Below are 18,941 nucleotides of genomic sequence, written 5' to 3'. Positions count from 1 at the left end.
GACTTACTCCATTACAGTCTTTATGTTAGGCACCATGCAGAACAGGGCAGAGCTCAGCATCTGAGTTCACACCCCAGCTCTCCTGGCTACTCAGAACCAACACTGAAGGATCCAGGCTTCTAAGTGTGGCTCTGTTGGGAGAGTGCTTGCCTAGCATGCACAAGGCCCTGGGTTTGTGATCTGCAGACTGTATAGCACACGTCATCCGGACATCAGAAGGCAGAAGCAGGAAGATCAGACTGTCTTGGTCATTCTCGACTATATAGCAAGTTCCAGACCATCCTAGGCTACCTAAGAACCAGGAGAGACGGGAGAACACATGGCTTGTATATAAGCCATGTGTGGTAACTAGGGAGTGTCAGCTCTGCACCTAAGGGTTTTGCCAGGTCAGGCTTTTCACCCTGGGGAACAGGGACACTATTAGAAAACATGTGCCTCACCCAAGAGTGAGAGTTTCCTTCAAGATTTGTAGAGAAGAGAAACTGTATGGTAAGACCAGAGGATATATCATGGAGTGTAGTAGCGGATAAAAATCCAAAAATTAAAACACCAGACTCCACATTCTTCCCATAAAGTGGGGGCAGGCTCCCACCCTTCAGGCAAGTTGCGAAGATGAGGTAGCATGAGGCATCACTTTTCCCTGCCCCCACCACCTCAATGAGACCTTCCTTCTGGGAACGTATGTTTCCACCGAGTCTGGGAGAGTGGTGGGTCTGCTTCCATGTGAATGGTTAAACCCTAAGCATCCACAGCAGCTAGGGCACCGAGGTAACCCCGTGGGTTCTTGTTTGCTAATGGAGTGCTATGGTCAGACCTCCAACAGAGGCCAGGAGCCTCGAAAATCACTTTCCTCTTGGCTTCGGCAAGATGTAACTGCTTATCTGTGGTTCAAGTCTATACTTGAAGATCAGACTGTCTCGGTCATTCTCGACCATATAGCAAGTTCTAGACCATCCTAGGCTACCTGAGAACCAGGAGATGGAGAACCAGAAGCCTAGAAGGGACCAGGGACTTTCATAACTAATGGAGACCTGGCCTCTGCACCTGTCCCTCGTGAATGGTGTTCCCCACCTACAGCATGGATGCGACCATCTGAATGCCAGGCGAGAATGGAGGTGACCACATCGCACCCGAGCCAGTGTCCTGCTGGTGTACAACCATTGCTTCGCCCATTCTCCAGAGAGGCTTCAGAAGTTCAGGGGAATGAGTCTTCCCCAGTCCCTGGGGATATCAGACTGGCCTCAAGCATCAGAATTCCTCTGCGCTCCCAACTTCTTCACTCTATAGAGGGAACTCTCACATGCCTCTGGGCACCACGGGGCTTCTTTCTATCCTATTCTGAAGAGGATTGGCCAACACTGATGAAACCTGGGTGCTGGCCTCCATCGATGTAAGTCCCAGTCATGGATGGTTCAGGCTTACTCCCAGCTGTGGGAGAATCTTCTAGATCACTGAAAAGAACAGAAGGTGGCTTGTCTCTTCAGATAGGGCTCTGGTAGATGGCTTCCCGTGTTCTCATTGGTCTTGTGATGATGTTAATGCACTGGGGCAGTTACCTCAGATTCTGAATGGCTCCTGCCCCTCCATTCTTACTTCTGCCTATTCTCAACCTGCCCCCTGCCTCTGTCTTCTCCCCGGAAAACATGGCTCCATGCCACGAGCCTCCTACTCTCACGTAGTTCTGCAGGAGAACAGACTTACCTCTTGAAACCGAATCAGGCTTTGAGGGGGAAGTGGATAAAAATGACCTTGTCAAAGCCAGCACCCCTCTTCCTGCAGTATTAGAAATGTCCCCCAGGGCCTCTCTTTCTTATTCCAAGCCATGACCCAACATCCCCCTGACCCCCAGCCCCAACCACACACTAATTTCAGCGCCTACTACCTTTCCTTTAAGAAAAACAAGGCATAACAATTGTAGTTCTCCCTTGGCCAATGGCCAGGCTGTGAAGGGCTAGAGCCAAGACACCAACGGATACACCCGGAGAGGCCAAGGGCAGAGGGCAGGACACTCTGGTCAGGCTTTTGTCGGAGACCAGCCTGAAAGGCCTTGTGGAGAATCCGTGCTTAAGATCAACACCTCCAGCCTGAATGGCACGCACGCCAAGGCCCCTCAGAACTTGTATGGAACATGCCTGTGACATTAATTAATGCCAGGCGAACTGCAAGAGCAGAGTTGGAAAACTAAAAATAGAGCTTTTGCCAACTGACTCATCTCTGACTGCACAGAATCCAGAGCTTTTCTCTCGGTTTCTTCTCTACGTGTGCGATACATTATGCTCTCTCCCTCAGTTTCTCTCTTTTTATCCCTCATTCCCTATCTCCCTTTCTCCCCCTCTCCCTTTCCCTAGCCCCTTCTCTGTCCTCTTTCTCCCCACCTTTGTTACTCTCCTTTTCTTTGCACTGGGAGGTCTCACTTCTGGAAGTAATGGTCCCACTCAGCTACCCTCCGACCCATAAACATGCTTAATAAGCAAGGAAGTCATTGCTTTTCCTGGCTCCTGTAGTCCTAAATCCTGTCATTTGTACTTCATATTTTCCATGCGGATACCCCTGCCCGTTACATCACATACAACTCTATAGCTTCGTTTCCGATTACAGTCCCATCTATTTTAAACTTTGTTGATTTCTGCAAGGAAGGAAGCCTATTTCATACAGATTAGCTGGACAGCTGGATCTGATTGCTTCTGATTACCCGGCTTGGGGCCACTAGGGAAGGAGGTTTCCCAAAGCCCCTTGGATGGGGGACCATTCCATGTGGCCCCCAAAGTGTAGGTCACTCTCGCTCCAGGGAGGAAGGGCTGGCAGCCTGTGTCGGAAATCAACAGGTCAAGGCGAAGGCAGAATCACACATTGCTCCACACCTCAGGGCTTGGAGGCTGAGCTGGAAGATGAGGGGGGTGGGGGTGGGGACCAGGAACCCCTGGATTCCAGAGCTCTTGTGTGGCCCTGAGTGGGGGGTTGTGTCAGAAACAACTGCGTGTGCTGCAAAGGGGCATCCATCATGCTTGGGAGACGAGAGACCAGGCATAAACATTAGAGCCCTTCCTTCACCTGGCCTTGCACCCCAGACCTCCAGGTGCATAAAGAAATCACAAAGTCCTCTCTCACCTTTTAGTGGTCAGTCCACAGGCAGGGGGGGCTGCCGCGCTCTCCTGAAAGCTGGTGGATCCGATGAGGCAGGAGCATTCTGCCTGCTCGTCCCATCTCTGCTCTCTCTTTGTGCCTCCTCTAGAGAAAACCCGAGTGCTGGAGATTTAAAAAAAGAAGGATGGTGTGTGTGTGGAGGGTGGTGGGAGTCGGGGGTGCCGAGGCGGTGGGGGGGGGTGGCAGAGGGACACGGGGTGTGGGGGTAGTGAGCAGCCTGCCCTGGTGTGGGTTCGGGGTAATGGCCGACACAGGGGAGATGGCTTGCCTGCCGGAGCTCAGCACCACGGCAGCTTTGTGTGGGCGGCGGCAGCTCACGGCTGGGTTTCAAACCATTACACTGAACATTTGCAAACAGATAAAAAAACAAACCCATTGGGCACAAATGGAAACTTCTGCTTTCCTTCTTTCCACGATCTTTCTCTTTCTCCTCTGCTTGAGGGTTTCCCTGGAGGAAGGTCAGGGTGGTTGCTAGCCCCTCAGACCTCTCCTGACCCCATCTCCTCCAACCATTCCAGCCCCATGACCACCACTGTGTATAGACAGGAGCCAGTGTGCAAGATGTTCATCAAGCCTTCAGGTCCACTCATTAAGCAACACTCTCTCCTCCAAGGTCTCTCTCAAAATCCAGACACTGAAAGCCATCCAACTGAAAGGGGTCTTGGATTTCCATATTGGAAGGTGAGTGGTCTTACTTGGTTTCAAAACTACCTTAGTACAAGCCAGTGAGAAGCTAGATGAGAAACACTGTCTTTGCTAGGTGACACTCCAAAGGACGTCCTGTGAACAGTGGGTGGAGGCACTGCTTGAAAATTAAATGGATTCCGTGTTCAAACTACTTTGAGAAATGCCATGTAACATTGTGCCCAGGAATTGCCACAGTTCTCAGCAGATAAAGGCTCTGAAAAGTCCTGCAATAAAGAAACTTGTTTTACTCTGTTTGGATATTTCCAGAAAGTGTGAGACCTTATACGAGAGATCTAGGGTGCACGAGGCAGCTCAGGACTCTCCCCCTTGGTACCACAGATGTCAACGAACTTGAGACTACAGCTCTGTCGCAAGCGAGAGCAAAACATGGATGACAACTGTGAGTAGCTGCTAATACATCCCGTCTCCCTTCTGGGTGGGTTTCTGCTTCATTTCTACAACGCAGAGGCCACGGGAGGCAGAAAGGCGCTTTCAGGAATACTGCCACCTCCCATGGTCTCCCAGGCACAGACTGTGCCAAAGCTGGGAGACATGATATCGTAGCCCGCCCTCCAAGAAGGCAGAAGTTCAGAACCCTGAAGCACAAATCCTAGCGAGGTGACTCTAGGTGGCAGAGGCAGCCATGCTGCAGTGACAATGACGGAAGAAAGAAGGTGGAGACGTTGGAGCAGCAGGACAAGAGAGGAAAGAACAGGATGCCCCGTGAGCTGGAGGATGTCCAAAGCCATTTATACAAGTAGAGAATCCTATTAGTTACTTCCTATTGCCGTGATAAACACCAACAAAAGCAGCCTGAGGAGAGATCACAGTCTGTCATCAAGGGGAGAGAGGGCAGGAACTCAAGGAAGGAAGCTGGAGGCAGGAGTCGAGGCAGAGACCTCCAGGGAGCACTATTTATCAGATTGCTCCCCATGGCTCGCTCAGCCTGCTTTCGTATAGAAACCAGGACCACCAGACCACATAAGAAAATGTCCCACATTCTGATGGAGGTGACTCCTCACTTGAGGTTCCCTCTTCCCAGGTGACACTAGTTTGTGTTGAAGTGACAAAACCTAAGCAGTGTATAAGGTAAGAGGTGACCCACCCTGGCCTCAGGGCCCCTCCCTTCACACGGGTTCCTCTCCCCTGTACAGAGTGGTCTGAGTCTACCGTTGGCAGCTACAGATACTTTGTTCTTCCGGAGACACAGAAGTGTCTGAGACGTTTGGATTGTTAGAGCTAGGGGCCAAGAGTACAGACTAGGGCTGCTGCTGAAAGCCCTTTGGGGCAGCTGATAGCCCCACAAAGAAGATCCCATCCCTAATACCACCGTTGCTGAGTGGGTTCCCTTGCGGGGTGCAGATGAGGAAGGCAACTGTGAGGTCTGATTCATTTTGACAATTTTCGCTCACCCGGGAGACAGGAGGGAGGGAAAGGAAAGGAAAGAAAACCTGCCCCATCTTGCTAAGTACCTCTGACAGGTTGAACCCTATGAGCAGAGTGAGCCGGTATAGAAAAGCTTAGAGAGGCTTAACGAACCTTGCAAGCACTTCAGCAGATAATCGCTCATAATTAGAGCATTTTCTAGACCCCATTAAAAAGACTTTAAACAAAGCTGAAAATTATTTGTTGACCTTCACTCTGAAGGAGGCAAAGGGTCATGTCAACAACACTAGCACGCCAGGCCTGGTTGAGAATTTTCTTTTAAGGCAAGTGCTAGCAGGACTCACAGCAGTGCTTGGCACGTGGCACGCGGCATGTGGCACGTGGCACGTGGCAATTATTAACAGCCAATCAGAGAAGATGGTGAAGCCGCAACACAGACTGATATCCTGGTTACTGCACAGCCTCAGAGACGACCATACTGTACTCTGGCCTCTCACTCCAGTAGGACCCCCAACTGAAGGATCAGGTCCGGAAAAGTAGAGGAAAAAAGCAAGAGGTACATACCCTGTAGAGTTAGATAGGCCTAGGTCAGCAAGGCACAGACAAACCCACCTGGGCACAAGGACGAAAGAACAAACATGTGAGGGAAACTGAAAAGGACACTTTGGAGGAAGTATGAGAGGCCAAGTTCCCAATGTGGCCTCAGAACAGCTGCACAGCCTTCAGATGTTGTTGGAGACCCTGAGCCTGCCTGTGAGCTCCATGGCCATGCAGCTTTCTCTAGAACATGTGTGTTCCTGTATGGAACACGCCACGAGCCAAGTGCTGGGTAAGCTGTTGGTCTCCTGAGCTTGTGTTTTGCTAGGCCCTAGGAACAAAATCCCAGTTATAATTGATTGGGATGAACAAGGTCAAAAAAATCAAAAAGGAATCCAAACGACATCCAAGCCAATCATTTGTTGGCAGAAAATTGCAACCTCCAGCATGCTACCTGAGGAAGCAGGAAACGTGGGCTGGTAACTGACTAGTAAACTGGGAAAGCTCGGGACGTAGTTAAGGGCCTGTTCAGCAAGCATGAACCCCCAAGCTAGAGCCCCAACTGTGATAGTGTGCTGGTCACCCCAGCCTGGAGGAAGTGGACACAGAAAGATCCGATGAATTTCCGGCTTACTTTGCAGCCTGTCCAGTCTAATCCATGAGTCACAAGCCAGCAAGAGACCCTGACCCCAAAGAAGTGGACAGTGCCCGAGGAACAACATCAGAAGTTGACCTCTGACCTCCCCCACACTGCAACACAAGTGCTCACATACACAAACATGAGCAGACACAGAAATAAAAAATTTGAAATCCACAGTTACAATAGAGGAGTCTTGTTAAAATCCAGCATGCAGCGTCGCTCTTTGAGACTCTGACCCTGAGCCTTTCTCTGTGTTGAAGAGCGCGAGGAGGGCCAAGTCTTGGCCTCTTCCCTTGCTCTTGACCAAGATCACTGGTTAGGGGAATTTCTCCATCCTGTGATGTTCCACTCTTTACGGCCAGGTTCTGTGTGCTCTAAGATCATCTTAGCCCTCAGCCTTCTGTGGATCCTAAGCTAAGGAGTGGCCTTCTCAGTCTGCAGGACTGTGGGGGAGGACACGGACAGAGTCATCTCTCAGAGACATCTGAGATAACTCAGGACCCGGGACAGCACCAGGGTTGGATGGTCTAGTTCCTTTCTTTTCCCAGCTTCTGTATAGACCCAAGGCATATCAGCTTCCCACCATAGGAGTCTGCCATTCTTTACATAGGAGCGAACTGCTTTCTGCACGGCCTGGACGCTCAGCCCTGACTCACCGTGGCTCTCACCAGATTCCACTGCCAGTTTTTACCCCTTATCTTAGTTAGGGTTTTACTTCTGTGAACAGACACCATGATCAAGACATCACATTCCACTTCCTAGCTTCCATAGGCTTGTTCAAACACATGAGACGATGGGGGCCATACCTAGACATAACATAATAAAAATGTACACTTAGTCCAACTTCCAAAGTCCTCATAGTCTATAGCAGTCTCAACTATGTTAAAAGTCCAAAATTCACAGTCTCTTTTGAGATTCATCCAATCACTTAACTGTAATCCCCAAGGCAAGACAGACAGACAGCTGGGCAAACTCCAAACTGTGCATCTCCAAGTCTGATGTCAAAGTGGTCTTCAGATCTCCACTCCTTTTTCGTCTTTGTTGACTGCAACAAACCTCTTTCTCCAGGACTGTTTCTACTCCCTGTTAACGGCTTTCCTCAGCAGGCATCCCAAGACTCTGGCATCTTTAACACTGTTGGGTCGCCAAGGCAACTTCAATGCTACAGCTTCTTGTTCCATTGTCTGGGATCTACACATGATATTCCAGGCGCCTCCAAGGGGCTGGCAGCTCCTCTCCAGCTCTGCCCTCTGTAGCACTCTAAGCTCAGCTTTTCCACTCCACTGCTGCTGCTGTTCTTAGTGACCGTCCCATGGTATTGGCATCTCTAATACACTGGGGTCTTCTGCTGAAACTAAGCTTCACAAAAAGTCCCTCATAGGCTCTCTTCATGGTGCATGACTCCTTCAGTCCTAGACTGTCAACTGGAACTGAGGCTGCACCTTCACCAATGGCTTTTTCTGGCCTCTCACAGTGCCGAGCCTCAGCTGCTCTCCTTTCATGCCTTTAAAACCGGTACCACCGCTCTTTCCGCCATCTTGGCGCCGGTGGAGGCCTGCTGGGAACAGGACTTCTAAAAGCAAGTATGTCTGGAAGGCTGTGGTGCAAGGCCACTTTTGCTGGCTACAAGCGAGGTCTCCGGAACCAAAGAGAGCACACGGCTCTTCTTAAAATCGAAGGCGTTTATGCCCGAGTTGAAACTGAGTTCTACTTAGGCAAGAGATGTGCATATGTGTACAAAGCAAAAAACAATACAGTGACTCCTGGAGGCAAACCAAACAAAACCAGAATGATCTGGGAAAAGTAACTGGGGCCCATGGAAACAGTGGGATGGTTCGCGCCAAATTCCGAAGCAACCTTCCTGCAAAGGCCATTGGACACAGAATCCGTGTGATGCTGTACCCATCCCGGGTTTAAACTAATGGAGAGTAAATAAATAAAAGTAGATTTGTGCTCTTGTAAAAAAAAAAAAAAAAAAAAAAAAAAACAGTACCACCTGGGTGACTCTTACACATTACCAAGTCCTGCTGCAGCACGAGGTACAACCTTGGCTGTCTCTGGAACACAGCCTCTTTGTGCTCTCAGAAAACACTTCCCAGAGGATTTCACCTCTGTGATCCTGGTCTCTTCTTAGTCACCATTAATTTCTTAGTTCCAGCTAGCCAGCATCAACTGTCCCAGTAGTCCCTTCTATTATTCACTCTAAAACCAGAGCCACACAGCTGAAGCTGCTGAGTTCTGCTGCTTGCAGGAGCTGGAACATGGTCCACTTGTTTTATGACATTATCACTACTTTCTATTTTCCAAATCCTTCACTGTCTAATCTTGGTTGTCTTGTATCTTGTTCTGTAGATTGACCTTGAACTTGGAGATCTGGATGCCTGTATCCTGGGATTAAAGGTGTGTACCACTCCTCCTGGACTTAAGCTTTTCTAGAATTTGCTAGAATTTGCTCTGTCTGAGCCTGGCCTTGAACTCAGAGATCTGCTTGGCTTTGTCTCCTCAGATTAAAGGTGTGTACCACCATGCCTCGACCTAAACTTAGCGAGGTGGGATCTTGCCCCAAAATTCCACTCCCTTAATCTGGTATCTTCTAGAGCATAGGATTCAGCTCTAATCTACATCCCGGTGCCCCTTTAATTGAACCCTTGAACATATACTGTGTATTTTTCCTTTCTCAACTTGCTCCTGTTCATAAAAGTGTTCTTCATAAGAGTGAACATTAGTAACAACACAATAGAATTTACACCAGGCTGTTTTGAGACTTCCTCTTTTAAAAGCAATTAATCTAAATCTTGTCACATTAGCCTCAGGCAGACTCTGGACAATGGCAAAAAAGCAGCTACATTCTTCACTAAAATACCACAAAAAAAGTCTCTAGGCCACACACTGAAATTCTTCTCCACTGAAACCTCGTGGGCCCAATCAGCACAGTTCAAATCACTCACAGCAACAAAGTCTTCCATAGTCCTCCTAGGATGGCCCATTAACCCCACTTAAAGGCATTCCACTGCTTTTCAAATCCAAAGTCCCAAATCTACATTCTTCCAAACAAAAACATGGTCAGGCCTATCACAGCAGTACCCTAGTCCCTGCTACCAACTTCTGTTTTAGTTAGAGTTTTATTGCTGTGAACAGAAACTGTGACCAAGACAAGCCTTATACAGGACAACATTTAATTGGGGCTGGCTAATAGGTTTGGAGGTTCAGTCCATAATCATCAAGGTGGGAGCATGGCAGCATCTAGGCAGGCATGGTGCAGGCAGAGCTGAGAGTTCTACATCTTCATCTGAGGTCTGTTGGCAGAATACTGGCTTCTAGGCAGCTACGATGAGGGTATTAAAACCCAAACCCACAAGGCCACACCTACACCAACAAGGCCACATCACTAAATAGTGCCACTTCTTGTGCCAAGCATATACAAACCATCATAGCCTTCCTTCCATCTGATGCTGCATTATCCTGAGAGAGTCTCTGGCTGGCTCACTTGGCTAAATAGAACTTTTCCTCTGAGTTCCACCACTGAGAGCTATTTTCATATGCCTATGCAGGGCCATCCGCTATACCAAATGAGCACAAGGCACAGACAGAGCCATGACAGCTTCCTCAGAGAGACCAGCATTCCACAGGCTTTCTAAAGTGGGTTCTGGGAAATTCTGGCCCTTGATAATCTATCAGTTCCTGAGGTTGCTACTTTTGGCTCAAAAATGAAATCTCAGAACTATGATAGATACACGCATGCTCATTGTAACTATGACAGTACAGATATACCTGCCATATAAAACTGGTGTAGTTAATTGACTACTAAAAAAAAAAAAAACTATGATGTTACACCAAAACTCACGCAGATAGTTTAAAGACTCAGAGTGGATGAAGTGGTATTTTAAACAATTGGAAGCAACTCAACACCTAATTTTAAGACTTGCTTTGTTGCAACAGTGACCAAGTCAGTGTGGTGCTTGATAGGCAGCCATAACTCAGTGGCGCAGGACAAAGGATACAGATATGAGCCCAGACACCGAGCTAGACAGTCTCAGACAAAGAGGCAAGAATCTGATGCAAGAAAAGTCATCTTTTTATAGGTTAGGGAAGTTTCCTTCAATAATTTTGTTGAAGATATTTACTGGCCCTTTAAGTTGGGAAAACTTTCCTAACCTAAGGAAAGAGATGCCCATGAACATACAAGAAGCCTACAGAACTCCAAATAGACTGGACCAGAAAAGAAATTCCTCCCATCACATAATAATCAAACACACCAAACGCACTAAACAAAGAAAGAAGTTTAAAAGCAGTAAGGGAAAAAGGTCAAGTAACCTATACAGGCAGGCCTATCAGAATTACACCAGAATTCTCACCAGAGACTATGAAAGCTAGAAGATCCTGGGCAGATGTCATACAGACCCTACAAGAACACAAATGCCAGCCCAGACTACTATACCCAACAAAACTCTCAATTACCATAGATGGAGAAAAGAAGATATTCCATGACAAAACCAAATTTACACATTATCTATCCACAAATCCAGCCCTACAAAGGATGAGAGATGGAGAACATCAACATAAGGAGCAAAACTACACCCTAGAAGAAGCAAGAAAGTAATCTTTCAACAAACCCACACAAACATAATTCCACCTCTAACAACAAAAATAACAGGAAGTAACAATTACTTTTTCTTAATATCTCTTAATATGAAAATTAATATTACCAACATATCCTAATAGAATGAAATTCAAAAGTATGAGGAATTATAAATTTGTTGGCTTTCATCCAGTGATCTCTCTAATTTGGTAATTGGGGAAATAGGTCCAATATTGTACAATCCATATACACTTTCTGCTTGTTTGAACCTCACAGTGTCTTGCTGCGTACCACATAATGGTCTTGAAGCCATGCTTCTCCTATCTCAGCCTCTCTCTATTAGTAGGATTGTTTATTTGAAGTTTTTACACTATACTATGGTTTTCAGAACAGCTTACATATTTCAAAATTATTTATACAGCCAAAAGAAGTGTAGATTAATTTGGGAGATGGCTTGTAAGAGAACAACAAAGAGTGAAACTGCTTTGCTTGACATTTGCAACTCTTGTATCAAGTTTGAAGAAGAGGACTTTATAAGTTACTCTTTCTCTGAGATGAATGCTTTTCAAAATCATCACAGCCAATGAACCAGATTCTTACCCTCACCTAATGTCTGTGCCACCCTCCAAGCAGAACCATTGTTCATTGAAACAGTTGGTGAATGACTTTATGTATAGACTATCTTAATACACACACCATTTCTTAAATGAATGTAACCTGTTCCCTGTGGGCTGAGAATGAAGTCACTCACTCAAGTCAAATAGCTTTGACCATAGCAGGAAGTCTGTATCCAAAAATTGAGCTTACAATTCATTTCTTGGTGCAGCACAACTATCAACTCTCAGCTTAGCTATGATGGAAGTAAAGTCCTTTGGTGATGCGAGGGTCATTGAAGTACAGCCTTATTATAATGAAATCCAATGTCTAAAAATTGTTCTTATTTTGGGCTTGTACCACAGTAAGAGCCAAGATTTTAAGCTCTACTAAATACAAAACAAACAAACAAACAAACAAAAACTTTATCTATTTATGTTCATTTAAAAAAACTAGTAATGATGTATTATTTTAAAACATAAAGTTAATATGTTTGGAGTTATTTAAAATTTATATTGAGAAAAATGAATGATTTTCAGTATTGCTGTAGACAAGCATCTACATAAGACTGTTCAATTGATTGTTGCTTTATATCAAACAACTTCTATAATACTCATTTTTATTGTTCAATGTTTTATAAGTTTTAAAAAATATAACAAAATAAAAAAATGAAAAAGAGAGTCATCTTTTCAACAAATAATATCAAAATAGTTTGACTTAGTCAGAAGTAAGGGGGAGGGAATACTTTGTACACAACAACTCAAAACAGAGTTAAAGTGTAAGAAGTTTAGAGGAATTTAAGAATTGAGAAGAAAACTTTGAGGTTTAGGTTTAAAGATAGTTCTTAGATGTAACACCAAAAATACAATCAATGAAAAAACTAATTAAATTAGAGTTCATTAATATTCCCAACATTTCCTTTGCAAAGGATACTACTAAAAAGATGTAAAGATAAACTTTAAACTGGAAGAAAATATTTGCAAACCACATACCTAACAAAGGCCCAATGTCAAGAATATATAAAGAACTCTCAAAACCTAATAGTAAACACACGCATTACCCAGAGATGGTCATAAATTGGTAGTCAATATCATTTTCCATCAGATTACACACCTTAAAACTGCAGTAAAGATTCTGGATGCAATCTTACCACTTGGGAGGTTAAGGCAAGAAGGTAGACCCAAGCTTGAGGCTATCTATACTGGGGTACAGAGTAAGTTTTAGGCTAGCCAGGGATACATAAGGCCTTGTTCAACCAAGAAGTGAAACCCTCAGGGCAAACTATTGTAGCACATCCATCAAGGCAGCCGAAGTCTTAAATGCAGCAGCAAATCCTCACAAGTCGCAGACAAGCATTGCAGACAACCATTCACAGGTTGCACTGTGAAGATGTGCATATTGGACGGCCACTCTGAAACGCAGTGTGGGGGTTTCTTATAAAACTAAACATGTACTGTCTTTGTTAGGGTTCCTATTGCTGTGACAAAACACCATGAACGGATGCAATTTGAGAGGGAAGGGCTTATTTCAGTAACATCGTCATGAAACAGCTCATCATTGAAAGCAGTGAGAGGAGGAACTCAAGCAGGCAGGAACCTGGAAGCCGGAGCTGGTGCAGAGGCCATGGACAGGTGCTGCGTCCTAGCTTGCTCCTCATGGCTTGCTCAACCTGCTTTCTTAAAGAATCCAGGACTACCTGTGCAGGGGTAGCACGATCCACAATGGGCTGTGACCCCATCATTCACTAACTAAGAAAATTCCCTACAGGCATGCCTGCAAGCTGATCTTATAGAGGCATTTTCTCAATTAAGGCTCCCTCCTCTCTGATGATTGTAGCTTGTGTCAAGTTGACATAAAAGCTAGCTATCACAACTGACCCCTTGTCAGCTTGACACAAAAACATATCACTTTTTAGTTAGAACATTTTTTTTCTCATTTATCCCCAAGATGGGATATTACTGTCACAATATAAAACATAAATAATTTTAGAAGTCCCGCAGTCTTTGCAAATTCAAACACATTAAAAATTTAGTCTGTTTAAAATATCTAGTCTCTTTAAAAATCCAAAATCTCCTTTAAAAGATTGAAGTCTCTCAAATGTAGGCTCCTATAAAAATCAAAATTACGTTAAATAGTTTCTTAATTCAAGAGAGAAAAACCAGGGCAAGGTCGTAATCAGATCAAAGCCAAACCAAGCTCTAACAGTGTAAATAATGCAACGCCCATGTCTGGGATCCACTCGTGACATTCTGGGTTCCTGCAAAGGGCCTAAGCACCACTCAGTCTCAGCCTTTTGCAGCACACACAGTTTGTCTTCTAGGCTCTGGCTGGCTCCACTCTCCTGTTGCTATTCTTGGTGGTCATCTACCACCAAGCATCTCCAAAATGTTGGGGTCTTCCACTGCAGCTTCACCAATAGCCTCTCCTGAGCTCTTTTCCGGGACTCTAGCCCTGTCACACAGTGCCAAGCCTCAGCTGCTCTCCATGACTCCTTCGTGCCTTCCAAACCAGTACCACCTGGGCACTCTTACACTACAAGTTCAGCCACCTCTAGAACACAGCTTCTGTGTGCTGGCCCCGAGGAGACAGTTCCAGAAGACTTCGCCTCAATGATGCTTGTCTCGTCTTAATTACAGTTGATTCTTCAGCCCTGCTGACCAGCATCCATTGTCCCAGAAAAAAAAAGTTTTGCTTCGGTAGCTCTGGACATTTGTTACACAGCTGACTCTTCAGCTCCAGCTGACGAGGCCCCACACATTCTTCACACAAATGGCCCAAGAGAGTTTTTGCTTCCCTCTGAAACTTCGAGAGTGATGAAACACCATGACCAAAATCGACTTGGAGAAGAAAGGGTTTATTTCACTAACACTTTCATGTAATGGTTCATCATTAAAAGCAGTCAGGACAGAAACTCAAGCTGGGCAGGAACCTGGAAGCAGGAGCTGATGCAGAGGTCATGGGGGGTGCCGCTCGCTCACTGCTTGTGGAGGCTGCTTTCTTATAGAACCCAGGACCGCCAGCCCTGTAGGCTGGGCCCTCCCCAACAATCCCTAACCAAGAAAATGTCTTACAGGTCTGCCTACAGCCCAAACTTATTTTCCGAATTGAAGATTCCTCCTCTCAGATGACTCTACCTTGTGTCATGTTGACATAAAACTAGCCATTGTGTATACTTTACCAGACAACCCAACAAAATGAATACGTGTTACACATACGAAACTGTATTGGGAGCCAGTGAGGTGGCTCGGTGGGTAATGAGTTTGATTCCCCGTCCCCATGTGGTGATGGAGAGAACTGACTCTCACAAGTTATACTGTCCCCAGCATGAGAATGCTACAGTGTGTGTGTGTGTGTGTGTGTGTGTGTGTGTGTGTGTGTGTGTGTGAGAGAGAATACATAAATAAAATGTAAGAAGAGTGTATTTGAACATTTACGGGCACTCTGACTTCAATAGTCAAAGCCTGAAACAACTCAAATATCTTTTAACAAGTAAGGGGTTAAGATTGTGGAATACTGTACAAAACAGAACCAACACTCAGGACACACCTACCCAGGATACATCCAGCCAAACTGTGAAATCTCAATAACTGAGTGGAGAAGAACAGTCATATTTTCATTAGCATACTCACTGGAAATAATCTTTGCAGAGTGACCTAGCTAAGGAGACAGAGAAGCAATGAGGACAGGCCAGGAATGTCTTCACCCAGAGAGACAGAGCAAAGCATCCCATGGCCTCACATATGTGGCAGTATGACATAGATAGAACCGAGCACATGCAGATGTGGAAGACTACGAACACCTCCTGAATGCCAACTGAAGCCTTTAGGAACGGTTTATGGTGTAGCACGCATATCGGTTCCCACTTTTGATACTGATGATAGTTTCGTAAAACCTTAACATTAACTGGGCATGCTGGTACAACAAACCTTTGATCTCAACACTTAAGAGGCAGAGGCAGGTCTGTGAGATATCTGTGAGATCAAGGCCAGCCTGGTCTACATAGAGTTCCAGGTCAGCCAAGGTAACATGGTGAGATAAACCGTTGACATTGGAAAAGTCATGTGTCCTCTCTAGACTCTTTAGAATTCTCAGTGGCCAGTGACAATGGTAAACAAAAGGCTTCACACTAAAAGCTATTCATTCAATATGGTTCAGATAGTGTATTTATATGGAAAATAAAAACTGTAGGGATGGGGGTATAGTCTAGTTGATAGATTGCCTGCAAGGCATACACAAAGCCCTGGGTTCCCTCTATAGAATCCTTAAAAGGGGGTGTAATGGTACATACTTTTAACCTCATCACTTAGGAGATGGAAGCAGGAAGATCATAAATTCAAGGTCTACTTGGATATACACATATGTATATATATATGTATACATATATGTACGTATATATATGTATGTATGTATATGTGTGTATGTATGTGTGTGTGTGTGTATATATATATATATGAAATTCAAAGCCAACCAAGGATATATGAGACCCTGTCTCATAGAAGAAAGAAGAAATGGAATGAAGGAAGGAAGGAGGGATGTGGAGGATAGGAGAGGGAAGGTAATGAAAGAAGAGAAGGAAAGCAGGAGAAGAGAGGAAAGGAGAGAGGAGGACAGAAGAGAGAGGAGAGGGGAGGGGAGAAGAGTGGAGGAGAGGACAGGGGAGAAGAGGAGGCAGGGGGAGGGCAGGGAAGGAAAGGAGAGGGGGAGGAGAAGAGAGGAGAGGAAAGGGGAGAAGGGAGAAGAGGAGAAGGGACAGGAGAGATCTGTGCTTGGAGGTGCCTACATGAGTATGGTCTTCAATGGCTCCCCTTGAGGAGCTGAAGGACCCATCCTAACCAGTTCAGCATCTCACAGCTGCTGTGTCTTTTGAGGACAGTTATATCACAAGGAGGGACATTAATGCCTCTCTCCAGTGCAGCCAACTCTACTCTAAAATCTCAGGAACCTCACAGTCCAAAGGATCCAGTTTTTCAGTTGTCCAGAGGTCATGTCTCAACTCAGCTGAACTTGAATCGGATGACACAGCAGATGTCTTCGTGATAGGGCAAGCTTCTGATGAAGTGCCGCATTGCTTCAGCCCCAAGTCCCAATATTGCGAGAAGCGTCATTATTTTTTGTTCTCCTATGGAAAAAAAATGCTGCCAATTAACCATGGCACAATGCTTTCTTATCACTGAGCATTTTAATTTTACTTATTGAAAGAATTCTTCGAGACTTAATTAGACAGCCTTTTATCTCATATTACTATTGCGCATACATAAAAGGCCAGATTCAAGCAGAATCCTTGATTGGTAGTCTTCAAACTACGTCATACTAAACTCAATCACTAATCCTAACCCTAACCCTAACCTCTTAGCTCAGACTCATCCTAACAGGTTTGTCCATGTTCTGTTTTCTTGCTTCCATCTGCCAGTACTACTAATGAGGCAATCCTTCAAAACATCCTTAAAAGACTTAAAAGAGGGCCTGGTGAGATGGCTCAGTACATAAAGTACTTGCCACAGAAGCATGAAGATTAAGAACTCAGGACCCACATCATAGGATAGGATAGGGTAGGATAGGGTAGAGCAGGATAGGATAGGATAGGATAGGATAGGATAGGATATGATAGGATAGGGTAGGGTAGGGTAGGGTAGGGTAGAGTAGGATAGGATAGGATAGGATAGGATAGGATAGGATAGGATAGGATAGGATAGGATAGGATAGGATAAGGTAGGGTAGGGTAGGGTAGGGTAGGATAGGTTGGGTGGGTGGGTGGATGGATGGGTGAATAGGTGAAAAGACACCTGGAAACAAAAGGATCATGGGACTTCATTGACCAGATGTCCTAGACTAAGCCCTGAGCCCCAGGTTCAGTAAGAGACCCTGTCTCACAAACTAGGGTTGAGAGTGGTGGGTAAAAACATAAGACATCATACATAAGTAAACAAATGAGGAAAAAAGATACCGGACTCTTAAAGAAACCTCTGTCTATACTTCTGCTTTGTGTCTCTTTTTAGTAGAATGCCTGAACATGTCCAGCAGTATGTTTCCATGACCAAGATGCTCACGGGAAGACAGGAGACCTCCATGGTGCGGCTCTGCATGCTTGTCTCATGTTCCGATGCCACTCTGTGGCATGTGAATGGTACGTCTCAGCTGCAGAAGGGAGCTTCAGGTCTGTATGTGACTACTGGGATCTTTACAAGCACATTACAATTCAAGTATGCCAAGGTGTGTGTGTGTGTGTGTGTGTGTGTGTGTGTGTGTGTGTGTGCACGCATGCTTGAAAGCGGTGTGCATGAGGTGGGCATAGGTTAGTCCATACCATTCCTCAAGTATTATTCTGCTGTTTGGTTTGGTTTTAGACAGGGTCTCTCACTAGCTTGGATTTTGCCAAGTAGGTTAGGGCTAGCTTGTAGTGAGGCTCGGGGGTCTGCCTCTATCCTCCTCCCCAGGAGAGGGATTACAGATGCATGCCACTTGTTTATATTTACTTAGTTAGTTAGTTAATTAGTTGGTTAGCTAGCTAGTTAGTTAGTTAGTTAGTTAGTTAGTTAGTTAGTTAGTTTTGCATAGATTCTAGGGATCAAACTCAGACATTGCAGACCAAGCCATCTCCTTAGCCCATCTGTCATGACTACACCAAGCCAAACCTAACTGAGGAAGACAAGTATGTACCGCCATGTTGATCTTTGAACTAACGAAATGCAGACACAATGGACAAACTCAGTAGTTTTAGATGGCAAAAAAATAAATTAAATGGAGAGGAATAAGCAAAAAGGCAAAACTAGAGTCAACCGTGGCTCAGTGGAGTTGGACAGAGGACAGGTAGACCGGGCTGCACTTACCAGAGCATGTCAGGTCACGTGCTCACAGAAAACTCAGTTCTCAGTGGCTTACAACAAAAGAGGTTCACTTCAACTGTGTGCTATCACAGACACCAAGGCTGGTGGAGAAGCTACTGTCTGGGAAGTCTCCTGTTACCATGGCAAAGGAGAAGAAACAGAGTAGCTTCCGTAGGGCTCTGCAGCTTCTGCCCAAAAATGGCACATGTCCCGTCTGCCCACGATGCCTTAGTTACTAGGGATACCCAGCTTTAAGAGGATGGGGGTGGGGGTGGAGTGTCCTCCACTGTGTGCTTGGAAGAAGAGCAAAATATGTGGAGAGGAGCAGTTAGAATACAACAGGAAGAAGAGTAGAGGGAGAAGAGTGGGGAATGGAAGCAGGAGAGGAGGGAGAAGAAGGGGGGATGGAGACAGGAGGAGGGAGAAGTGGGGATGGAAGCAGGAGAGGAGGGAGAAGAAGAGGGGATGGAAGCAGGAGAGGAGGGAGAAGTGGGGATGGAAGCAGGAGAGGAGGGAGAAGAAGGGGGGATGGAGACAGGAGGAGGGAGAA

The 18,941-nt window shown here is 45.6% G+C and overlaps 1 pseudogene; it reads left to right on the top strand.

Moving 5' to 3' along the window:
- The first annotated feature begins 7,914 nt into the window (after positions 1-7,914).
- LOC116092579 lies at positions 7,915-8,336 on the top strand (annotated as a pseudogene).
- The last annotated feature ends 10,605 nt before the right edge of the window (positions 8,337-18,941 follow it).

Source organism: Mastomys coucha, unplaced genomic scaffold (assembly GCF_008632895.1).
Source record: "Mastomys coucha isolate ucsf_1 unplaced genomic scaffold, UCSF_Mcou_1 pScaffold15, whole genome shotgun sequence".
NCBI lineage: Eukaryota > Metazoa > Chordata > Mammalia > Rodentia > Muridae > Mastomys > Mastomys coucha.
Note: the sequence above shows the minus strand (reverse complement) of the source record. Positions and strands in the feature narration are given on the sequence as shown.